Source organism: Talpa occidentalis, unplaced genomic scaffold (assembly GCF_014898055.3).
Source record: "Talpa occidentalis isolate TD23 unplaced genomic scaffold, MPIMG_talOcc4v2.1 talOcc4.8, whole genome shotgun sequence".
Lineage (NCBI taxonomy): Eukaryota > Metazoa > Chordata > Mammalia > Eulipotyphla > Talpidae > Talpa > Talpa occidentalis.
In genome coordinates, this window is record NW_023605194.1 from 61,251,649 (window position 1) to 61,271,768 (window position 20,120).

Consider the following 20,120-nt stretch of genomic DNA (forward strand, 5'->3'; position numbering starts at 1 on the left):
TTGTGGAAAAAAATAGCATGATTGAAGATGTGGAAGGGGTCAAGTATGTCATGTGTACACAAAGCTAAGGGCAACTCAATTTGACTAGGCTGCCAGAGGTTGCTAGATTAATTAAACAAGGAGGCACTAGATTGAGGTGGCTCTAGTGTTATGGGGGCCTACTTAAGCAAATCAAAATCTAAGTCTGTAAGTGCCTCAAGGTTATGGAATTGAAACCTGAAGGGGCCTCCCTGGCGGCGCAAGGGATTAAGCACAGCGCTGCGAAGCTATCCCGCAGCCTCTGCAGCACGAGTTCTATCTACAGCCAGGGAGCTGACACACATGGCATAGCAGACCTCTCCTGTCTCGCCCACTGCTCCCTTCAGCAGTGTATTTCAGTTAGTCTGCCTGTTGTGCTCCCCACTCTGTGAATCCTCTCACTCCCCACACCTCTGGCCTGTACCCCAGTTTTGTATGCATAAATAAATCAATCTTTAAAAAAAAAGAAAGAAACCTGAAGACTGATGATCACAAATAGCCAACTAGGTTTTAGGTTAAGAAAACCTTATAATTCCCTTACCTTGCTTCTGTCATTTCTCTATAAAAGTCTCTCCCTGAATTCAGGTCGGTAGAGCCCTCCTAACTACTTCTTGCTTGGTGTTGCCCAATTCAGATAATTTTTTTTCTCAAATAAACTTCCAATTTTTAATTTGCCTCAGTTTATCCTTTACCAGGGTATGTGAAAGGGGAAGATGCATGTTGGGCCAGAAAGCTAAGTTGAGACTAAATCCTGTAGTGTCCTGAGGCAGTTCAAATGAGCATCAGAGTTTCCTGAACAGGATGGAGAACAATTTTAACTTTCAGGAATATTTACTGAGAGCAATATATGGTGAGATTTGGAGTGTGGAGGGAGTAGAATTCAGTGAAGATAGTCAGAGAATATTGCACTTTAATGAAAGGACAACAAGAAGGGAGCAGATAAGAAATTATACAAGATTTAAGTGGGCCAGGAAAAGCCGCAGTCTGAATTATCCTTGGAAGTGGCTTGCTTGTGTAATGGGAAGGGGAAGGAGTCTTTCAGGAAAGTGGGAATGCTGGAGGGGGTTGGAGGTGGGGGCGGATAATGGGCTAATGGGGGAGGGAAGAAACCCGGAAAGATACATTGATGTCTTGGCTAAATGAGAATGAGGGTTTCCTGTCTGCCCTGGGAGAAATGTGTTGGTCTGTGCCTGTAACATATGTGTCACTAAATTCCTTGATGTGTTTGTGATTTGTACAGAAATGTCAGAGAAACCTGATCTTTTTTCCCCAAGAGATTAAGTTATCCTATGGTCTATAGACTTGGATTTTTATTTCATTGTAATAAATTTCTAATCAACTAAAAGTCTTCTGCATGTTATCAATTTATGACTCTAAATTAGGAAAATCTAAGGCTTATGTTGCATCTCTGATAAGTCATTCTTTCCACAAAGACATTTGAAGGATCTTTGGAGGTGACCCATGGGATAGTAATTTTGAATGACTTTAGAGCTTTAATTACTATTTTATTTAATTGCAAGTAGGTACTATGAAAAAAAGTCATCAACCAAGGAAATAATTGTTGCAAAGAATTACATCTGCACTCTCTGTCAAAAATTTCTCATTAAAAATGTGTTTCTTTAAAAGTAACTCAAAGCAGCTGATGAAATACAAGTGCATGGAAACTTTCAAATCCCAGTGCAAAATTGGATTCATCAATGGCAAAAGAGCTTCTTGCCATTTCGTTCTTCAACTCCTTCTTATTTCAATCTCTTAACGGGGTTTCATACTTAAGTCAGATGCCTGTTGTTTCTTTCCGAAGCTGGGTATTTTCCATTTAAACACTTCCTTTTCATAATACTTTTGGTGTCTCTGGAGCGTTATTACTGTTTCATTTTTCCCTTTACTAATGACTGTGACTCTGTGTGTCTTTATTTTAGGAGCATGAATTAAAAAAAGATGAAGCCATTAACAGCAATCCTAAAGAGGAGTCAACCCTGAAAACCATCTGGGGCTGTCTGAGCCACCATCAAAGACTGGTGCTGGTTGGGCCTCCCCGGTGGCGCAGCGGTTGAGCACTGGGTTGTGAAGCTGCCCGCGGCCTCTGCAGTGCTGGTTCGATCCCCGGCTGCTCCCCAGGCCACCAGAGGAGGGTCCCACATGGCGCGCAGACCTCTCCTGCTGCCCACTGCTTCCCTCAGCAGTGTACTTCGGTCCTTCTGCCTGCTCTGCTCCCCTCTCTGGCTCTGGTGAATTCTCTCACCCTTCCGCACTTCTGACTGTACCCAGTGCATGTATAAACAAAACAAGCAAACAAACAAACAAATAAATAAATAAATAAAACATGCCTCTATTTAAAAAAAAAAAAAAAAAAAAGACTGGTGCTGGAGAAAAGGCAGTAATGGAGACTTTTCCGGAACATCCTCTAGCTTTCTTGAAACCCCAAAGATCAGGCTTGCCTGAGAGGTCACAGGGATAACTCTTGCAAAACAATAAGACCAAAGGAAATCATGGTCATCCCCCCACCACTGCCCCAAGTGGAATTTAGTCTTTGGGGCAGGGGAGAGGCAAGAAATCAAAAAAGAGGTCAGAACTCAGAGTCTTTCTTCTTTTTTTTTTTTTTTTTAAAGATTTATTTATTTATGAATACAAGAACTGGGGTACAGGCCAGAATTGTGGGGGTGAGAGTATTCACCAGAGACAGAGTGGAGAACAGAACAGGCAGGTCTACTGAAATACACTGCTGAGGGGAGCAGCGGACGAGTTAGGAGAGGTCTGCTGCGCCATGTGGGTAGCTCCCTGACTGGGGATCAAACTCGTGTTGCAGTGGCTGTGGACTGCTTCAAAGGTTGTGTCTTAACCTCTTGCGCCACCAGGGAGGTCCAGAACTCAGATCTGGCTGATGCTCTCTGAAAAGAAAAGGGCAGCCACATCAGCAGTGAGTTTAAGGAACACCTATTTTGTATGGGGACATTGCCAAATGCTGTGGGACACAAGTGTTGACAGCATTTTCAGTCTATTGAGGAATCAATGCACATATATACCAATATGATTTAATCATCATTTCCTTGACAAGTTTTTCTGGATGATCTCTCTAAATGGGGTTCCTTTTGGTTTCCCCCATCGAAAAATTATAGGGGCAGAAAACAAATTTTCCCCTACCCCTTTGGGCTCTTCTTGGGTTGGTTCCAGTAATCAAACTAACATGAGACAGATGACAAAGGGAAAAAAAAACCAAAATAATTTCATATGTATGGAGAATCCACATGGACGTAAGTTCTAGAATAAATGAGAGAGACTGAAGGGTTTTATTCTTCAGCTAAGGGATGGGATAAAGACCTGGGTATCAGGAGAGTGGAAGGCGATACATACGAGGTGGAGAGGGGGACTCAAGGTAAAAACAGAAGCTCTAGGGCCTCCGTGGTGGCGCAAGGGGTTAAGCACCGCACTATGAAGGAATCCACAGCCTCTGCAACATGAGTTTGATCCTCGGCCAGCCAGGGAGAAATCCACATGGCGCGGCAGACCTCTCCTGTGTTGCCCGCTGCTCCCCCAAGCAGAGTAATTCAGTCAGTCTACCTGTTCTGCTCCCCACTCTGTCTCTGGTGGATCCTCTCACCCCCTCATCTCTGGCCTGTACCCCAACTCTTGTATGCATGGATAAATAAATCTTTAAAAAGACACAGATGCTCTAGATATTTGTCCTGCCATAGATCGGTTTCTCTGATAAAAAGGTTATTTCTGAAGATGATATTAAATCTGAGTAATATTCATTCTTTTAGGTAGATGGTTAAGGTAATAACAACAGCTTCTCTTGAAATCCACAGTGTCTTGATTGACCTTAGTTTCCTATGCCAGAGTAATATTGTTAGGGAAAAGCCTACCTGAATATCTTTGGGAAGGTCTATCCTTCAAAAATCATGAGATTTTTTTCCCTTAACTTTCAGAGCTAGAAAAGTATATATTTATGTGTTCAGCTGTTTCTTATCTTTCCTCTCCTTTGCTTCCCAAGCCAGAAGAATAGGTCAGGAACAGTATTTGTTTTGCTATTTTAGCTATTCAGTAGCTAATCTGTGCCTGGCACATAATAGGTTCTCAATAAATGTTTGTTGAGTGAATGAATGAGACTGGGGAAAGCCTCAAATGCCAGAATATATTGCACACACAGCTAGAAATACAGCTAATTAATAGTATATATTTGCGTTATAAAGCATGATTTTTTTTTAAACTTTTTTTTTAAATTTTTTTTTATAGAGGCATGTTTTATTTATTTGTTTGTTTTTTGTTTATACATGCACTGGGTACAGTCAGAAGCGCGGGAGGGTGAGAGAATTCACCAGAGCCAGAGCGGGGAGCAGAGCAGGCAGAAGGACCGAAGTACACTGCTGAGGGGAGCAGCGGGCGGCAGGAGAGGTCTGCGCGCCATGTGGGACCCTCCTCCGGTGGCCGGGGAGCAGCCGGGGATGGAACCGGCGCCGCAGAGGCCGCGGGCAGCTTCGCAACCCAGTGCTCAACCGCTGCGCCACCGGGGAGGCCCTAAAACATGATTTTTTAAGGTGTATAGTGTCACGATGTAATCTGTGTATAAGCTGTTTAGTGATTACTACAGTCAAGTTAACACATCCAAAACTTCACTTCATTGTTACTATCTCTGTGTATGTCTGGGAAGAATACTTAAGATCCATTCTCTTTCATATGTCATTTAAAATTATTATTTAAAGTAAAGCTTATGAAAGCAACATTTGAGGAAGGGTCACTTCACTTCTAGATCTGACTCCAAAGTGCAGGTAAAGGTGTGTCCCTGTAGAATTCCTGGAGAGGCGGACTGACTGGGGACTTCACAGAACAACGAAAGAATGAAATGAGGATGACTGGTGTGCTGTTAAGGAAGAATTACATTATTTCATTCTCTATTAACTTTAGAATTTTGATGATGACCACTTCCTTTTCTCTGAGGAACTGCTGAGAACCATTGTGCAGTGTGGCCCAGGAAGCAGTTTCTGTTCTGGTCTGATCTCCATTTCTTTCTCCCAGCTTTTGCTGACGTCCTGGGTCTGCTACTGGTCCTTAACCTCATCTGCCTCCTGAGGAATCAGTTACTTCCTTGTTTCAGGGTTTTTATTCCTATTTACAGATTATTCTCAGTCCCTGAAAATGTGAATCCTCACGTTTCACTTATTTATCTATTTTTTCAAAGATTTACTTATTTATGCACACAATAGCTGGGGTACAGGCCAGAGATGTGGGGGTGGGGCGCGGGGTGAGAGGATTCACCAGAGACAGATGTACTAAGGAAACTAAGGTCAATCAAGACACTGTGGATTTCAACTGGGGACAGAACAGGCAGATCGACTGAAGTACACTGTTAAGGGGAACAGCGGACGAGCCAGGAGAGGTCTGCTGCACCATGTGGGCTGCACCATGTGGGCTGCTCCCTGGCCAGCTGGGGATCGCGATTGCTTCATAGTGCAGTGCTTAATCCCTTGTGCCACCAGGGATTTCACTTTAAATGCACTTTAAATCCCCTCACATTTCACTTTAACTGCAGTGTATATGAGTTGATATTTGTAGAAGTTTTACTTCCTCTACTATAAGCTGTCCAAAGCATCCTGCCTGTTAGAATTCTGTAGCTAAGGGTCTTTGCCCAGCCAGTAACAATGACAATATCCACACAATAATAGAGCCACTGTATATTTAGTACTTATATTGTGGAAGGTATTGTGCCACCTCCTTTAAGTAACTAGCTTATTCTTTGCCATGGGTGGGGAAGCTGAGGCATACAGATTGGATTCAAGAGAGTGGGATAACAGCTGTAACATGCAACAACTTATTTTTTGCTCATGTTGCTGCCTACATAGTTTGGTGGTCAGGAGTGTCTATTCCACACACTTATCAGGGATTTGGGTTCCTTCTAGATAGAGATGTCAGAATCCCCCCTTTGGTTCTATGAATCTGATGGCAGCTGATAAAAGGAAGGAGAGAGCATGAGCATGTGTAGGATCACACAGAAGGGTTTAGACTCCAGGCTTAGAATGGGCTAGCCTTCTCAATTTCTACTGGTCAAAAAATCAATTACATGGGCCTCCCTGGTGGTGCAGAGGTTAAAGTCTCAGTGTTATCAAGCCATTGTCAGCCACTGCGGCATCAATCCCCCATCCCCGGTGAGGGAGCTAACTAACCACATGGTACAGCAGACCTCTCCTGTCTCACCCACTGCTCCCCTCAGCAGTGTATTTCAGTCAGTTTGCCTGTTCTGCTCCCCACTCTGTCTCTGGTGAATCCTCTCACCCTACTACCCCCTCACACCTCTGGCCTGCATCCCAGTTCTTATATGCATAAATAAATAAATCTTTCAAAAAAAAAAAAAAGGAGCTAGCTAGCCTCTGCTATGCAGAGGTTAAATGACATAATGATGATGATGATGATGGTGATGATGATGATGATGATGATGATGATGATGATTGCAGTCTAGGACTCAAACCATGTCCATTGGACTTCCAAGGCCAAGTTGTTAACCACGTGTCTATAGTCCCTTTGCTATCATTTTAGTTTTGTTTTTTTGTGTCCTAGCGCCATGCCATTAAGGCAAGGTTATATTCTGCTCTTTGTCAGAAGATGACTGTCTCATTAAGGTTCAGACTGAAAATGGATTTTCAGGGCTGTAAAATGGATGCTGTGACACTTCCTCTGTGAAACCGTAAAACCTCTCTCTTCGTGTCAGCAGCACAGGGGCTGCTCCTGCTTGACCAGTTCCTGTCAGATACTAGGAGGCCGCATTAGGCCATGGGCCTGGACCCATCCGGTGGTCAGCCTGTGGGATGCCTTTAAATCACCAGTGTCATCTTTCATTGCCATGCGGGGAGGACATACCTTTATTACACAAGTTCAGTCATATCAGATATGTACTTTGAAACATTTCTTTGACACAAATCACCATGTTTCATTAATTTGAATACACACTGTTTCAAATGTTAATGTCTCTGAAATCAGGATCTTTGACTTGCTAGTGGCTAGGTGACAATGCTGACATAACTGGCATGGCCTTACCTGTGTGACCTCGGTGATAACTGGTTGTATTATTATTGTCCCTTCAGTTGAACCATAAGCATTGTTGGTTACACCCAAGTCAAGTTTAGTCACTGTGTTTTCAGAAAGATCATCTGGAGTTTCAGTATTGAAATGAAAAGTTACAGTGAACAGAAAGGCTTGGAAACAGAGCAGGGGGTGTAAATATATTAATAAGGAATTTGTTTTTTGAGGAATCACTGCAATGCACCATCTTCTTACAAGGTGATAGAGGTAGATTATTCAAGCATATGAAATGGATATATTTTGTTAGTGAATTTTATAAAAAGGCATTACCTGTTAGTACATGCTTAGAGAGAATACATCTACATTGAAATTTTTAGAATAGGTGGCAACATATTGGAAGAAAATCTGGAGCTATTGTAGTGGTGGCACTTGTAAGAAATATTTTATTATCAACATAAAGGATAATACGGTACAGAAAAATATGAACATTGATTCAGAAGACTTAGCCTCTGAGTGTGATGATACTTTCATCGCCAATTTATTTTTCTTTTTATATATACACAAGAGTGATATATAATAAAAGCCTGTGTCCTAACAAGTCTAAAGTGCTTTTTCGGCAAGTATAAAATAGAAATTCAAAGTGATGAGAAAGCATGAATTGTTTCATAGATTAATTGGTGCTATCTTTCTTGGTGGCTCACAAATTAATGATGCCTTTTACTATCCATGGCTTGTTGGTATTACTGAAATAGCTTCTCTCTCATTTGAACTCCCACTCCTTTAGATATTAAAAATTAAATTTCAGCGAATTTACACCCCCCCCCACCCTCCCCCCCCCCCCTTGATAACAGTGCAGTTCCTGGGGGTTTAGGTATGGCCACCATTTAGACTGGGGGGTACTACATTTGTCGAACATCATTTTTTATTGGTGCTGGTAGCTGCTGAGATATCCATTCTGTGGGGGCTTGGTCATCACAGGTCATACAGATTATTGCTACATTCTTTATGTTCTGATTTCAGGGCTCTTTCAGAGCTGGATGGCTCTTTCTGCCAATTTAAGAGGGTGGGGGCTGTATTCCTGTGGACACAGAAAGTCTGAGACTTGGGAGGCCCTGGACCACTCAGTGGGCTTTCTAGAGCCTGAAAGTTGACTCTCCCCTGTAAATCCTCCTGGGTGGCTGGGACTGGGTAGATTCCACTCCTTCTGAGCTGCTCTTAGGCACAAAGTGTTAGGGGGAAATGACGTCTGAATAAACTCCTCAGGCAACCCATTTTATGTTGAGGTTGCCCTATAACAACAGGACTTGAACTTCTCTTCATGTCCCCCTATAGTGAGAACTCAGTAGCCACGGTTGGCTGCCTCCATGTGCTTCCATGTGCCATGCTGCCTTTTCTACTCTGATATCTTGTGACCTCCTGGCTCTACCTGGGAGATAGGCAAAATGCCCTTAAGCATGCCTGTGTGGGGTCTGTGCCTTTTCCCCTGCCACCCCCCACCATCAGGGGAGGTGGCCGGTTTGCAATCCAATGTTGAGGATTCATCCTTATCCAAGTGCTCCCAGTTTTCGGTCCATCCCTGTTCGGGTAATGCTCTCTAATCTTGAGGGCCAGCAGTCTCTCGTTTTTTTCATGCCCCAATTCTTCAAGCTACTCAGAGGCTTTGGGCTCTAAAATCCAGGCCAAGAATAGATGTGTGGTTTTCTCTACTTTCTGAAGTGACTCAGAAGACACAGCTGACCGAATGGAAGAAAGGTCTAGTGAAAAGAAACACAAGAAGATTACATTGACTAACATTTCAAATTATTATCTTCATACAAATTATCATTGTGGTTGCTCTTCATTGTTATTTTAATGTGGTCTTTTAGGTTCATTGCTCATGTCTTTGTCCTCATAGTCTGGTGTATGATTTCAATGATCCCTAATCACCTCAGAAAAAGGGTTGAATTTTATAGTGAAGGGTGGAAGTAGACTTAATTTTTTTTTCATTAAATATATTAGAAAAAAATAAACTGCAGTAAAGGGATAGTCATTCTCTTCCTCCTGTCCTATTTTTATAATGTAATATTTGTAATTTTTGTTCTATTATAGAAAGTCAGTAACATGCAGACTAGTTACAAGGAAGGGGAAAAATCACTGGTGACATTTTGCTTTTTTTCCTTCTAGTTGGTTTGCACGGCTTATTAAGTGTACATTTTTATGTTGTTAACATTACACCAGACATAAAGCCCTATATCCTGCTTTGTTCATTCAACAATGTGACTGAGTATTTTTTCTTAATATCAAAGTTTTTAGAAACATTAGTTAAGTGAGAGAGCAGTTTTCTCAGCCATTTTTCTAGTGTTGATTTAGTTTATTCCCATTGATATTAATAAATAATAGCATTATGATTGATACCTGTGCATAAAGACTTTCTTACATTCAAAATTTGGATCAATAAAAAAGATTATTGTTTTAAAAACAAGCCATTTCCATATAGTCTATGCAGTTTTTTCTTTCTAAATATGGAAAGTCTTTTGCCTGGACCCTTGTATTAGATCAGACTGCACTTGATGTTTCTGGTGAAAATAAATGATGCAGGAACATGGGACAACTTCACAAAAGTAAAGCTGATGATACAAAATATGTAAAGCCAAAGCTTTGTTCATTCTTTCCCCACTTGTCACTTATATAAATAATGCTTACCTGAAAGTAGTATGAGCTGTTTGGCCAGGAGTTTTTCACAAACTGCTTCTTTTCTAGGGATCTTGCTGGCTTTCCCTAGCCATATCACGACAATATGGCCGTTCTCCACAGGGGCAGATGTACTGTACCTACAAGCACAAAGTCTAACTCCAAGAATTACTTCTAAAGTTTTGTTATTGTTTTTTGAGCGATGCTTTTCATAGACAGTACCTGGCATTACAGAGAATTAGGTTTAATATAAAAGTGACTCTAAAGTTATATGGTGGGGCCTCCCCGATGGCGCAGTGGTTGAGCGCTGGGTTGCGAAGCTGCCCGCAGCCTCTGCAGCGCCAGTTCAATCCACTGCTGCTCCCCGGCCACTGGAGGAGGGTCCCACATGGCGTGCAGACCTCTCCTGCCGCCCGCTGCTCCCCTCAGCAGTGTACTTCGGTCCTTCTGCCTGCTCTGCTCCCCTCTCTGGCTCTGGTGAATTCTCTCACCCTCCCGCACTTCTGACTGTACCCAGTGCTTGTATAAATAAATAAATAAATCTTTAAAAAAAAAAAAAATAAAGTTATATGGTGGATTTTGTTTTAAATAAACACCCCAAACTGACACATTTAAAGCATTCTTTCCCAAGGAGCTATTCTAAAGATTTTTTTTATTTATTTATTTATACAAGAACTGGGGTACAGGCCAGATGTATGGGGTAGGGGGCGGGGGTGAGAGGATCCACCAGAGACAGAGTGGGGAACAGAACAGACAGATCTACTGAAACACTGCTGAGGGCAGCAGCCGGCGAGACAGGAGAGGTCTGCTGCGCCATGTGTGTTTCTCCCCGGCCAGCTGGAATGGAACCCGCACTGCAGAGGCCGAGGACAGCCTCACAGTACGGCGCTCAACTTCCTGCGCCACCAGGGAGACCCCCAAGCAGCTATTCTAGATGGCTAAGCACTTATTCCAGTCATGTATCATCATCACTTACGATGTTTGAAAGTCCCCTCTTACATTATGCTGTCAGAGTATCTGGTACAGTCTTTTGAATATCCTCGATGAAGAAAAAAAAAAAATCTCACTCGTTTTGTTACATCCTTTTCCCCCTAACAGTTTGAGGAAGAATTAGCTCTTTTGAATCTTTCAGTGGTACTCAGAATGACTGAAAAGTGGATTACAGATAGTGGTGTGAGTGCGTAGATGGACAAGATTGAAAAAATAAAGTACCATTGTAGTATTCTAAAGCAAGGAGGCTGATTTTCTCATGCAACTGGTAAATAGCACTGCGTATTAAGACATCTGTCAGAGGAGTTACATTTTAGGCTGTAGCAACCAAGTTGATGGCTCTGTTGAGAGGCTGTGGACTCCAAAGTGTGTGTGCGTATTAACTGAGGATCATTATTTACTAGTGATATTATTGCCCTGTCCTGTAACAATATCATTTACATAAAAACATTTACATATTTGTGAAAAAAAAAAAAAGTCAAATCTGAGGTTAAGAAACAAAATCTGTGCATTGAAATTCATAGCAAGGATCCTATCTCTTCCAGAACAATATAATTTCATTCATTTAAAGTAATTAATACAGATTCATCATAGATAATTTGGAAAATCGAAAAATTTTGTCATTCAGAGATAGTCCCTCATAATATTTTGATGTAAAAATGTCTTCGATTAGGTTCTCTGGAAACACACTGAGTGAGACAAGAGCTGCATTCTGAATGCTTATTGGGGCAGGGAGGAAATGTCCCCTGGGGTTCTTCTCGGCCGGTCAGGCAGCCAAATTAACATTAGAAAGAGTAGGAGGAGAAAAAACCCAAATGTAATTACATATCTATGGAGAATCTACATGGGGCATCAAATGGGGCAAAATGAGAGTATTTACATTTTGAGCTAAGGATCGAAGTAGAAACCTATGGCTTCACGGAGGAGAGAGGGACTGAGGATGAGGAGAAGGTGACTCATGATAAAGACCGGATGTTTGCTCTGCCATGTAGATAGTTTTCTCCAATAGAAAGTTTATTCTTGAAAAAAATTTCAATTCTGGCTAATACTACCAAGCTCCATTCATCTAAGTAGTTGAGGGGGTGGTAAAAATTTCTCCTGAAACTGCCGGGACTTGATTGACCTGGGCTCAAAATAATCCACATATCAAAGTGATATGTCTTGGGAAGGCCTGTTTTGGACATCTTGGAGAGACCTATCTTTCAGGAGACACCCCTGAAGAAGGTAGGGCAGAATTGTACAGAGAGAGCATCTGGCCACAAATACAGTTGCAACTGAGATTCTCCTGACTGTGTGGGGTTGCTGTAGTGGAATAAGCTTTTCAGAGTGGTTCCAAATTAAGGTAAATGGGTGGGACTTTGTATTCCCACATCAGCATATCATTGGGCCCCAGGAGGGGGCTAATTGTGGATGGGTATTTCCTGTGGCTGAGAAACAATTCCCAGTGAGGGATGCAGCTGTGAGTTAAGAGCAGTGATATTGGCAGCAGCTGGGGAGGGCTAAGTGCTCTAAAGAGGAGATTTGGGGGAAGACCTAGTTATCCACTACAATATCATCAAAAATTGGGATCATACTTTACATTCAACTTCACAGCCTACTTTTGCAGTTAATATTAGTTATTGAATTTTCCCCATTTCATTAATTTCTTTTTGAAAACAGCTGCCTATTTTATCATATGGCAGTACTTATAATCAGTCTCTTATTATTGAACTTTTAATTTCTGATAAATTTTCATGATAATAATAAAATGAATGTTTTTGTGTCTTTGTAGTGAACATGGCAATCATAAAAAAGAACTGATATTTCACTGAGTGCTTAATATTGACCAGGTCAGGCCAATATATATATATACATTTGCCATCCTTATGGTGCTTTTCTGGAAAATAAATGAGAAAATGTATGTAAAGAATGTTACATTTAATAACTCAATTCTCTTAACTGCTACATGATACTGAGACTGTACTATTTCTATTTTGCAGATGAAAAACCATAGCTCAAAGCTCATCAAAGTTCCCACTATTGGTGAGCATTAAAATACATGCCCTATGAATCCAGAGATTAAGCAAAACACTTTATTATCTCTATATACTATATACCTCTCAGCATGCTTTTCTGGTGTTTTCCCTAAGTTTATACCTTTAGAAGGAGAATTCTAAAGTCAAAGTCTTAGGGAACAGCCCTGATATGGAATGGGGGCGGAGTCCACAAAGCCTGTATAAAATTAGCTTTAGGACATCCTTTTCCCCCTAACAAAAGGACTTGGTTTATGTTAAAACTCATGACTCATGATAAGAATTGCCAGTGAGAACTTCTACCAGCAGAATATGCTTTCTCTTATCTGAGTCAACATGAAGAAACCAAATCCTTAATTTAGTACAAGGAACAAGTCATCTACTTCCTTGTCTTCCATCAGGTATTGTTATAGGACAGGGAGAGGGGCAGCCCAAACCCCGCAAACCTGCCTATTCTACATGGGTTCTGCCATCCGCCGCATCAACACAAAACATAGGAGACTTTAATGGGAAGGAACTTTAATAAAACTAGGAAACAATACAGGTAAGGCAAAGAGTCTAGTTTCTAGTTTCTAGTCTAGTTTCTAAATGAAGCATCCAGAGTTACCTGTCCCCTCATGGGTAAAAGTCCATCCAAATGGGATTGGCCCAGAGCAAGGCCCCAAAGCCTGCCACAAGTCTAAAGCATCTTCCAGTGGGGACCCACAGAAAAGGGTCAGAAACAACCAGACAAGCCCGGAAGGAAAAGAGCAAAATCAACATCAAGATAAAAGCTGCCATTGTCACCTCCCCACGGGTCTCACCCACATCTGTGTCACCCAGTCCACGACCAAAAGACAAGCGCAGTTTCTTCACGTGTCTCTAGGCTCCATGCGCCTCCTCCAGGTCTCCTTGCTCCATCCTGCTTCCTTCCTCTGTCTCTTCCTGCAGCTTCTTCTCTTCCTGCTCAGCTCCACCCTCCCTTGGGTGGGGCAGGGAACCTGGAACTTCCCCCTTTCCTGGGGACCACCCTGTTACAGTATCAGATGCATTGATTTTTCTTAAGTAGAAAACTTCCCTTTTGTTATTTAGCATGTTTAATTATTTTAAGATCATCTTCTAAATATTTACTAAAATATACCACCCACATTGCAGAAAAACATTTTTTTTTTTTTTTTTTTTTTGATCTGTGGGATGAATGAAGATAGAGTGAGGGGATGGGTCAGCCATTTTTTTTTTTTAAAGAGATTTATTTATTTATGCAGGGCCTCCCTGGTGGCACAAGGGGCTAAGACACAACCCTGTGAAGCTATCCACAGCCACTGCAGCACAAGTTCGATCCCTGGCCAGGGAGCTATCCACATGGTGCAGCAGACCTCTCCTGTCTCTCCTGCTGCTCCCCTCAGCAGTGTATTTCAGTCTATCTGCCTGTTGTGTTCCCCACTCTGTCTCTGGTGAATCCTCTCACTTCCCACACCTCTGGCCTGTACCCTAGCTCTTGTATGCATAAATAAATAAATCTTTTAAAAAAATTGCTTCCTGAATAAAGTTTAAAAGACAGTGAAAGATAATTAAAAATATTTATTTATTATATATATAAAAGATTTATTTATTTATGCATACAAGAACTGGGGTACAGAGGTGTGGGGCCAAAGGTGTGGGGGTGAGAGGATTCACCAGAGACAGAGTGGGAAACAGAACAGGCAGATTGACTGAAATACACTGCTGAGGGGAGCAGCGGGTAAGACAGGAGAGGTCTGCTGTGCCATGTGGGCAGCTAGCTCCCTGGCCGGCTGGGGATCAAACTCATGCTACAGAGATTGTGGATAGCTTCACAGTGCTGTGCTTAATCCCTTGTGCCACCAGGGAAGCCCGCTATCACTGCATTTTAGCCTGATTGTTTTTTTCTCATTTGACACTGTTTTGCTTGTTAAGCCTTTCAGTATATCTCTTGCTTCCTTTGCTGAACACTTACATTCTGAATTTCATGTGCAATCATCTTCTTTCCTCACTTCCCACTGTTTCTGAGTGATGTTCTCTCCTACGATGGCTTCATCTCTATTGTATTGAGTCCCAAACCTGTGCCTCTAACCTGACTGCTCAGAAACGTCCAGTGGTTGGGTACCTCTTCTTGGCTGTTGTAAAGTCAAGTTCAGTGTGGAAAAAACAGAAGCCATCATCATTCTCCCCCAAATTGACTCAAACTACAACTCTTTACCACTAGGCAACCAGTAGTACAGGTGATGGAGGACAAGAATAGAAAGACTGGAAAGGAGGCCTCACAAGACTAAAACCCAACTCCCACAAGGAGGTGGGGGTCGAGGGAAATAACATGACCAATAACCCAGCTGTAAAGGTCGGACCCTTAGGCACCAGCACCTTATCACAACGCATGAGACCCTAGCAGGGTCAGATGCCATAGGGAGTGGAGCACAGACCTGAGGGGAAAGATATGGAGATTGGGCCCACCCTGGAATCTCCATTCCCTTTCTGGTTTTGCTGTTACCCAACATCAGCAACAAGCAGGCCACTCCACGGGAGTGACCCCTCCCAAAGAGAAAACGACTATATCAGTGCAGTCTCTGCACAGGCTGTGGGCAGCACTCCCACTGCCCACCTCTGCCTATGCAGGTGCCTCTTCTCACCAACTCTCTTCCTCCACAGGGCAGCAGCTTCCTGCCTGCCCGTGACCTGTCCATGCCAGGCTTCTCCTCACTGACCTCCCTCAGCGCCTCAGCGCCTCCTCAAGGCCGCCCGCCTGCAACCATGCAGGCCTCTCTCAGCAAACCTGTCCCTTTCCCTTTCCCTAATAAACCTGCTCTTTAAATATAACTAACGTCTCTGCCTCGTGGAGAAACTTGCCAGGGGAGTTTGCCGTGTGCCGCCAAAATGGGAGCTCTGGCGAAACCTTTCCCAGAGTAAATCCAAGGACCCCCACTAACTCCAAAACCACATCACAGGCAGTGCAGTAGAGGGAATAAATTAAGTGTTTTTGCCTTTTCTGATAAAATCGCTTTCACTTTTTAAATGTCACCTTCTTTGTGAAGATTTGACTCAACCCATCATTCCTTTTTATGTACTGAGTTTAAATATGGAAGTTATTTTATTCTCTTGCTATCTTTATTTATTTTTTAAAATTCATAATGTGATGGGTTCCTATTCATCTTGATTCGGGGTGCTTTTAGTGCTGCTTCTGTCTGAAGGAGTAGCCACCTGTAAGTCTTTTCCTCTTCTAAGCTGGCAAGGGATGGTGGACCAGCGGACACACAATACTACCGCTTGTGCATAAGGCTTAAGACGGTGGTGATTTTATAGCATCCTGGGCATTTCGCATCCATGAAATAGAAATAGGGGCTCTGCACGGCCCTTCTTGTGTTTCCTCCTCTCCTCTTCTGGAGAGGGATGAAGGAGATCCTTTGTAAGAGGCATGTTCTCATGGGGAGGCCGTCACTGCCAAAAAGCTATGTTTCTTTTCTTCTAGACCATGGTCAGTAAACTTTTTTGGTAAAGGGCCAGAGAGTAAATATTTCAGACTTTGCGTGCCATATGGTCTCTGTTAGAACTACTCAACTCTGTGGTTATAGTGTGAAATCAGCCAGAGACAAAACATCAACGGAAGAGTGTGGCTCCATTCCAATAAAACTTTATTTACCAAAACAGGCAGCAGGCGGAATGTGGCCCATGACCCGTGGTCTGCTGCCCCTGTTCTAGACTTGATTCCTAAGAGTTGCTCGATAAAAATTTAAAATTCAAAGACCCTTTTGTGTACCAGATACTGTTAGAGGCCTGAGGATTCAAACACAGATAGACACAGTTCCCGCCACCAGGAAATCACATGGAAACTGAGCTCACAGGCTGTGGTCAAGGTGTGGAAGAGTCTCTCCCTCTTTTTTTTTTTTCTTTTTAAAATTATTATTAATTTTTAAGATTTATTTTATTTATTTATGTATACAAGAATCGGGGTGTAGGCCAGAGGTGTGGGGAATGAGAGGATTCACCAGAGACAGAGTGGTTGTATTGCGTCATTCCATTTGCATGGCTTTCTTTGTGTCTCTTCACACTTTCTTCCTTCTGTGAAAGTCTGTCTATGTGTCCAAATTTCCCCTTTTTATTAAGGACACCGTTTGTATTGGAGTAGAGCCTATCCTAATGACCTCATTTTAACTTCATTACCTCTGTAACGATCCTATTTCCAAAGAAGGTCACACATTCTGAGGTACTAAAGTTAGGATCCCACCATAACATCTTTGGGGGACAAAGTTCATCCTGCAACATGGTATATTCATTTGCATGGTGTGTATGCCATGGATGCTGAGATGAAAGATATTCATTGTGCTGCACGTTGGGGAGAAGGTAAGATAGAGAACCAACCCTTCTCTGTCCCCCTCCCCCATAATAATTGACCTGAAAGGACAATTTGTATCTTCTTAGACTGAAGAAGAGAAAATGAGATTGAGCAACAGTTCAAGCAAGTGCAAAGGGGCAATGTCATGAGAGCAAGGAGCGCCTAGTAAATATTATCCTGGTGCAGTCACAAAGGGGTGAGATTGATGGAAGGGGCATAAGTTGATGTTAGAAAGAAAGCTGGGCAAGACTAGAAAGTGCAGGCTTAAAGAGTTGCTTGACAATGTTTGTTATGAATTTGTGAATTCATGGAATGAATTAGTGATGTTAAAAGAATGGTTGTATTGGGCCTCCCTGGTGGCACAAGGGGTTAAGACACAACCTAGGACGCTGTCTGCAGCCTCTGTAGCATGAGTTCGATCCCCTGGCCGGTCAGATTGCTACCCACATGGTGCAGCAGACTTCTCCTGACTCTCCCGCTGCTCCCCTCAGCAGTGTACTTCAGTCAGTCTGCCTGCTCTGCTCCCCACTCTGTCTCTGGTGAATCCTCTCATCCCTCACACCTCCGGCCTTTACCCCAGCTCTTGTATGCATAAATAAATAAATCTTTCAAAAAAAAAACTATGGTTGTATCTAGTTGGCAGCCATGGATTCCTTCTCTTCCTATGCTTTGAGGGGTACGGGGGCTTGCACAGCACTTGTTAGCATCTGGGCTGCTGTCCTTTCTCAAAGCCTTGCTTGGCCTCTGAGCTCCCTCATAACTTTTGTGTTTCTGTGTGTATTAGAAGAATCCAAGCACAAGATAACTAGAGGTCTAAATCATAAGCAAATGCTCTCTGATGGAAATATGAAACATGTTTATCTTTCATAATAAAAATAACCAATAATTGTTGAATATTTAGTCAGCACCAGGCACTTTCTAACCATCATACATATTAGCTCATTTAATCTGAACACTCCCTGATGATCCTTTTATATCCACATAATATAAGAGGTAATTGAGTGATGCATGGATCCCACCTGGTAGAGAGCTGACCTTTAACCTCTAGACAATGCTGTTTCCTTCTCTCTCCCCTTTGCCATCCTCTGTGTCTTGCCGTCCTTGCCTCTCCACAGCCCAGCTTAGATCAATCAACCTGCTTCTACTGATCATTGCCCTCATCTACTACTGTCTGATATTCTGATTCTTCTCTGCCCCCCGCCCCTTTCTCTTATCCTCATGCTTTCCCCCATTTCTTGGTCTGTTCTTCATGCTCTCCATGTTGACTTACTGATCTTTTCTACTTTTGCTGTCAGTAGATGGTTAGTTAAAAGATTTTTCTCAACAGTAACCTAATGCTTCCCAGCTGCACATAAAAATATAGCCCCACAGCCCTCATAGCTCACCCACTTACAATTTTAGGAGGGGATGAAGGATGCACAATGGGTTGCATGTCCAAATATAAAAATATGAAATGTTGTAGTCATGTAATCCCCATTAAAGAGGATTACAGAAATGCTGAGAACAACAAAATTTGAGCACAGAGTGTAGAAAACACTCCCATTTCTTGTACTAGTAGCATAGTTGTCTGGCTTACTGTTATTTTGACATTTTACCCAAGCCTGACCTTACCAGTACATATTGTTCAGTATTGAAGCTTGAGAATATTTTCCTAAATTTGCCATTTCTGATTCTATCATAGGAATAACTTTGGAAAGAGCTTGGGGCTAATCATCCAACAGTGGTGCGCTAGAACAAAGGTCATGAACTTTGTACTTTGGAATTTCAGAGGAGTAAGTCTTGAGAGGAATTCTGGGGTGATGGTGGGCGGGAGAAGGGGTGGACAATGAGGCCATTTTCAAAATCATTACATGAGATTAAGTTAGATTTTTTTCCTATGAAGTGTTCTTGAGGTGCCCTAGCACTTTTTTCTGCTAACTTTCTTGGATAGAAAATAAACAGAGGGCTTTGGCTCCTGACCACCCCAGTATACCTACAGAAAGCAGCTTTTTAAAACTTGAAGGCGGCTTATGTGTATGAGTGTGCGTGTTTGGCAAGAATTTTCTGGAGAGACATGAAGCACTACTTTAATTCCCATGGATGCTGCTTATTCCTCAGAATGGAAAATATTCTATTTTTGGCGACAAGAATATTTCTGAGGGAAAAAAAAATGAAAGCATGGTAGCAAGTTCATGTGTGTAGTTTTCCGAGCTTAAAGTTTTATGTATTTGGGGGAAGAAGAGCAGTTCTTGGGCACACTTGGTTCAGAGTGATAAGAGAAACTGTTGAATTTGGATTCTTAGGTTAGGGTCTGAGGGTTCTGGGCAGAGAGCTCACAGGTGGGTGGGTGCTGGTGGGAGGCTGCAGCCTGGTCTTTGACTGCAGACAGAGCATCCAGTGTGGAGAAAAGTGCCTCACATACCTGGAGAAGGAAGACACTCCAAGACAGGTATTTTCTGCCTATAATAAAACTGCCTTGACTTGCAGGGTAATATTCTACACCAGAGCTAGGATGCCCTGTTGGCATCCCTGCCTTGAGTCACGAGTCTTTTAGGGGAAGGCTTTCCCAGGGCAGATTGCCAGCAGACTCAGACTTTAAAGCTGTCAGGATCACTACATGGTGCACTCAATCTTTTTGGCCCTTCCCACACTAGACATCATTCCTAGACACAACTTTTTGCTGCATGGACTCTATTGCTGCTGTTTGATACAGTTATGCATGTGAGAAAACAGACAAGCATGCCGCAACCAGCAGCTCTTATGGAACATCCTTGTTGAAGGTATCTTTTTATGCCCAATCAGACAGCCCAGGGCCTTAAAGAAAATCTTGAAAGTAGTGGGGAGGCTTTTGGTAGGAGGGCTTGGAGTGCTGGACGGAATGATCACTAGATGTGGAAAGTCCTAAACCTCTGGAAATGGAGCTGTGGCCTTCAACTCTGGTTAATAAAAGCACAAACTTGTTTAGAGGGCCCTGTAATGTGACATCCTGGAGCAGACCAGACTGATGTTCTGTGAGGTAGCCTGGCATTTTCACTCCCAGTTGTGCTGTTGAAATATTTTTGATTTCCAGCTGGTTGTTTCTCTCATCAGCTTTGCACCTAACCATGGGGTACAGA